Source organism: Sceloporus occidentalis, unplaced genomic scaffold (assembly GCF_023333645.1).
Source record: "Sceloporus occidentalis isolate IW3139 unplaced genomic scaffold, rSceOcc1.0.p SCAF_3, whole genome shotgun sequence".
Lineage (NCBI taxonomy): Eukaryota > Metazoa > Chordata > Lepidosauria > Squamata > Phrynosomatidae > Sceloporus > Sceloporus occidentalis.
In genome coordinates, this window is record NW_028316983.1 from 241,884,114 (window position 1) to 241,890,310 (window position 6,197).

The window sequence follows — 6,197 nt, forward strand, 5'->3', positions numbered from 1 at the left end:
TTGTCAGAGCACTCCAGTGCCTCACTAAACTACAAATCCAGGATTGCATGGGATAGAACCATGGCAGTCAAACTGGAATAATAATACTATGATTTTACTGAAAGTATCATATTAAGAACAGGTCTACACTTAGAAGAAGATGGAGTGAAGATAAGAGGGAGGAACATCAACAATCTAAGATACGCAGATGATAAGATACTACTAGTGGAAAACATAATGGAGTTGGAACAGTTATTAAGGAAGGTCAAGGAAGTAAGCACAAAGGTAGGCTTTCTGCTGAAAATAAAGAAAACAATAACAATAACCACAGATGATTACACAAATTCAACCTTTGTTGTTACCTGCCCTCAAGTCGATCTTGAGACCTTCTGTCCTCCTCTCCTCTGCTTCATTCCTGCAGTCCCACAAAACCCATAATCTCCTTAACAGAGTCCATCCATCTAGTATGTGGCCTTCCTCTCTTCCTATTTCCCTCCACCTTTCCCAGCATTATTGTCTTTTCCAATGAGTCTTTCTTTCTCATGATGTGTTCAAAGTACGACAGCCTCAGTTTGGTCATCTTGGCTTCCAGGAGGCGTCCAGCTTGATCTGCTCCGGGATCCCATTTGTTTGTCTTTTGGATGTCCATGGGATCCTCAGAACTCTTCTCCAGAACCACATCTCAAATGAATAGATTTTCTTCCTACCTTCTTTTTTAACTGTCCAGCTCTCACATACATACATGGTAATAGGGAATTCAGTGGCTTGTATGATTCTAACTTTTGTGCTCAGTTGTATATCTTTCCATTTTAGAACCTTTTCTAGTTCTTTCATAGCCATCTTCTCCATTCTTAATCTTCTTCTGATTTCCTGACTGCAGACCCTATTTTTATCAATGTTTGATCCCAAGTATGAGAATTCTTTTACTAAGGTGGGTTATAGACCGCCCATTTGGGGCGGGCTGCACCTGCCCCTTTCCCCGCTGTATTGGGGCTTAAGCGTGTAGAGCAGCAGCCACTGAGGCCCCGAGCCGCCGCTTTTCAGACTGCAGGGAAGCGGCAAAATGCTGCTTCCCCGCAGCCTGAAAAGGGGTGTCCTTGGGGCTTCAAGCCCCAAGGACACCCCACAGTGGCGGGGAGGGGGAGAAAGGGGCCGCTTGGCTCCTTTCTCCTTTGCTTCGCTGGGCGCAGCCGTCTGAAGGCTGCACCCAGCGAAGCAAAGCGGCGCCTCAAACCAGGAAGGAGCTCCAAAACGGAGCTCCTTCCTGGTTCGCGCAAAGGGCGCCCTAGGCGCCCTGGTGTGGAGCGAGGACGTCACATCCGCGCCGCCCCATGTAGAGGCGGCACGGCCGTGACGTCCTCATGACGGCGGCCGTCTGGAATGGCCGCCATCATTTTTTACACGCGGAGCGCATATTAGGGTTAGGGAGGTGTGGAAGCACCACACCTCCCTAACCCTAGTACGCGCTCCGCACGTACTTTCATAGTGGTCTATAACCCGCCTATGTCTATTTCTAGGTTGAACTTGTGAAGATCCTTGGTGGACATTATTTTTGTTTTCTTTATGTTGAACAGTAAGCCTACCTTTGCACTTCCTTCTATGATTGTCTTTAATATGTGTTCCAGCTCTGTGAGGTTTTCTGCTAGTAGTATGGTGTCGTCTGCATATCTTGGAGTATTGACATTCCTTTCTTCTATTTTCACTCCTCCTTCTTCTGTATCCAAGCCAACCTAGATGATGAAGAAAAACAAATAGTTAAGGTTTTTTCTGTACCTGATCAAACATTGATCAGGACAGAGACTGCAGCCAAGAAATAATAATAAGAGGAGGAATGAGAAAGGCAGCTATGAAAGAAGTAGACAATATCCTGAAGAGTAAACGTATACAACTGAGCACTAAAGTCAGAATCATTGTATTGAATGTGAGAGTTGGACAGTGAAGGAAGCAGATAAGAAGAAAATAAACTCATTTGAGATGTGGTGCTGGAGAAGTGTAATAAGAAGTTACTTCACTGAGTAAACTAAGGAGCTGGTACAGAATTCCAACCATTGTGTTTGAATTCCTTATATTATTTTTAATTAAATGTTATAAATTGTTTTTAAATATGGCTGATAGTATAATTCCTTTGTAATGTTGATATTTTTTATGTTTTTAAACTATATTTTAGTTTGAAAGATACCCTGGATTGGAGATATTTTTTTTAAAATGTTAATAATAATGCTACTAATAATAATAGATCATGTAGATCTGTGGTTCCTTATTAGTGATATCTAAATGCAAACTGGAATAAGGCATTGTTGGAAAGCTTTGAAAAATGTCTGAACTGTTATTCTTTTCTTATTTTCCCATCTTTGGCTGTAGTCCATGAAAACCTATATCAAATAATATCTGACCATCCTCATGATATCACAACACTCTCCGTTGTTGTTGTTGTTGTTGTTGTTGTTGTGTGTAAGTGCATTCTTTTCTGTAACATGTAAAGTGCAATGGCTGCTCTTTAACGCAATTCCCTACACTTATTGGAAATATACTTTTATGCAGATTTCATCCATTTTGTCAACCAGAGCTATGGTTGATTTTGACCTTTCCTTCAAGGAGGTGGTATATATTGGGTCCAGAGGGAGAAGACAAATCGGTGAGAAACAAAAGAGAAGGCTCTCCTGCTAATAAATGTGTGCATAAAATAAAATAAAAAAAGATTGACTATCTGTAAAACACAATTATGTGAGGCTTATTTCATGTGCTTCTTTATCAACCTTCAGAACCAGATAAGGTTTTCTACTTTGTGAGAATATCAACCAAGATTTCTATGAAGACAGATAACAGTTTTCTGGAATATCACTGCCACAGCCTTTTGTGTCACACATATTTGGTTTGAAGGTTCAGTATCAAACTAAAGAATGGATGACCTAAGTGACGCTATCATACTTTAGTGGCTAAATGCCACAATATTGGAAGCTAAGCAGAATCAGCCCTGGTTAGTACTTGGATGGGAGATAGCCATGAATACCAGGTGCTCTCTATTTGAGAGGAAGGAACTGACAAAACCATATCTGAATTTTCCTTGTCTAAGAAAACTAAGAAATTCATGGAGTGGCCATAAGTAAAAAGGTGACTTGGAGGCATTTTTGGATACTTCATGAGATGGCATGACCCATTGGGAAAGATTATAAATCTTGGTAAAGTGGAAGGCAATAGGAAAAGAGAAAGAGCACACTATAGGTGGCTTGACATTGGTTTATAGAGGTATCTCATTCATAGGATCACCATTTATAAAACTGAAAACTTTTACAGAAATGTCTGTAAGAAATGTTTTGTTTTAAAGTGCGTTATTTAACTTTTTAAAATCTTTTTTTGAAAAGACTGTACTGTAAAGTACAGTAGAAAAGGAGCAAGACCACATTACAGGGGGATGGACCCAATCAAGGAAGCTATGGCCCCATATAGACAGGCCAAAATAAAGATGCTTTGGGTCACTTTGGAGGTATGTTGTTTAAATGATGCATGCGTCCTAAGACTCCAGAAGCTGTGCCAAAACCATGTTCCAGTCCTTAGGACTGGAGGGTGGTTTTGGTGTGGCTTCCAGACTCTTAGGATACATGTATCATTTTTAAACAACACACCTCCAAAATGACCCAAAGCAGCTTTATTTTAGCCTGTCTGTATGGGGCCTACAACTCTGAGGGCTGTTGATAATAGGTTGACTTGGGGGCCTCTCGTTCATAGAGTTGAAATAAATCAAAGTCAACTTGATAACAATTACAAATATTTTAAATATGGTGAATAGTTTCATTTGACTGTAATATTGACTTTTTGTAATAATAAATTGGTTACTTAATATATTCACACGAATGCAACAATGACTGCCCCTTGCTGACACAGAGGATTGCTAGCCCAGCTTTCAAACTGTGATTAGATCTGGAGAAATGCGGCTTTGGCATACGTATTGCTCAACAACACCTCTGACTCATAGGTGCGGCTCTCTCCATCCAAGATTAAAGTATCACTTTTTATTGATGGGGAAAACTATCAATGAGCTCTAAATAGTGCAAATGAAAGTCACAAAAACATTGGTGCCAGGAAAGTGGTGTTATTGGCAGCAAGGTGGATTCAGTGTCCCTTCTTCTTTCCCTCTCCCCCTCCTCCAAGCAGCCTAATTACCCTTTTTCCTTCTATTCCATCTCTTTTAAAACATCTATAGGGGGAGCTCCAGAATTGCACAAAACTGTAGAAATAAAATAAAGTAATTTTTCAAAAATCTGGAAGGCATGCTGAGCAGAGTGTGGGGCTGAGGTACGGAAGTTAAGGGGTAATCATGAGTTGAGTGTGATCACAACAGTTTCAAAGGTGTTTGCTGATTCATGAGTACAAACATATAATTTCATTTATACTGACAAGCACAATTACTGGGAGAATAGGGCTCACACAGTAAAGCCCTTTGCTACTTAGCACACCCACATTAATACATTTGGGAGTACTACCAAATTAATGTAATTGGTTGCATCATCTCCAAACAGTTAAGATTTTAATTAGCATTGTGGCCTGTTCCAAAGTTTTAAATCACCTTGAAGTCAGGGTGAGGGTCTGTTGATTTTAAATTTGGTTGTTTTTCAGAAGTCTTAAAGACATTATCAGCTCTTCTCTGTAATCTGCTGTGTGCAAGACACAGAAGGGCTTTATCAGTCTGGGTTCAGAGACTAATAAGCAAGATCCCCCATTCCCCACCCTACAGACCTCAGAGGTTTCTGCTTCACAAATTCTGCTTTCTGACAAGGCTCACATCAGGAGGATCCTCATAAGCAAGCCGCACTCAGCAAAGTAGACTTTTGGTGGACTGCTGAAGCACCTCACAAATTGTCACCATCACCACCAGGTAGGTCTGATGCTAAGCTTGTATCTGTGCATTGGGAATACTCTAATTTCAGCAAGCCAATAAAATACCATAGAGCACATTTTTTTATTTGGGATGGACCTCAGGAAGTTCTCATGGGAGAACAGCAGTTGGTAGCAAAATGGTGCCAGTTTAGTTGTGCATGAAAACTAAGCTGTTGATTGAGGCATATCAGCCATGGCAATGCAGTAGCAGAGTGGAGAGAGCTGCCCTGGTTCTACTCTAGAGAATCCTGGGATTTGCAGTTTTGTGAGGCACAGCATTCTTTGGCAGAAAAAGCTGAAGATGTTGTAAAAATTACAAAGTAGTGCCAAATTGCATTATTTTTACAGTTTAGATGCACTGTAACTCTAGGCCATGACCCTGCTTAAACCAAGACCTAGAAATTAAAGAACTTCAGCTCACTGTAATGTCTTGGTAATGCCTATTACAGTCATTTTGCTTTCCACTGAGCATTTTTCTTTTGTTTTTCAGTCTTCAGCTGCTGGTTCCTCTGCATTAAAATATTTCAAAATCTTGTTCAGAACCCACTGGAAACAGAAGAGAGTTTTTAACAACATTTTTACAACTGAATGCATAATTACTGGGGACATTCAAATTTTCATAGGTATGAATACTATGTATTCATAGATAGTATGTCATAGTAGATTCACAGTACTTATTTAATAGATATACCATATCTATGGCATATCTGATTGGCTTCTACTTTCTATAATGAACATTCAAGAATTCCATTCTGCTAGAAGAGTCCATAATACAAAGGGTTGGGGAAAATTGCTATTACCTGTTGGCCTGCCAAAGAAGAGATTTCTCAATCCTCAGGAAACACAAAGGTGAGAACGTTGTGCAGTTTTTGCTTAGAATTTGTCAATCTGAGATGTTTCAAGAGATGTTTCTTCACAGAAATACATATGGGAATTCTGTACAGCAAAAGGGAGGGTCTCACAATAGATAGATAGATAGATAGATAGATAGATAGATAGATAGATAGATTTTTATACCATACATGTGTTTTATTGAAACACAATTTTGTAAATAAACCTTTTCACAAACATGCACTTTTGTGTAAAAATGATGTTTTCTGGCAAAATATAAATTTTGCTGAAGAAACATGGCTGTGTAAGATTTGTGGAAAAATAGCATTTTACATAAAACCACTCCATATTATGGCAATGATTAATTCAACTCTGACAGTGGATGAGTAAGTGATGCCGTTAAAATTTTCATGGGAAATAGAAGCAAACTATCTAATCATTCCATACATCTCTGAAATTAGGGATCCCTAATCCCTTCTCTGTGCTGCTGCTCTTGATAGTAGCTCCACATA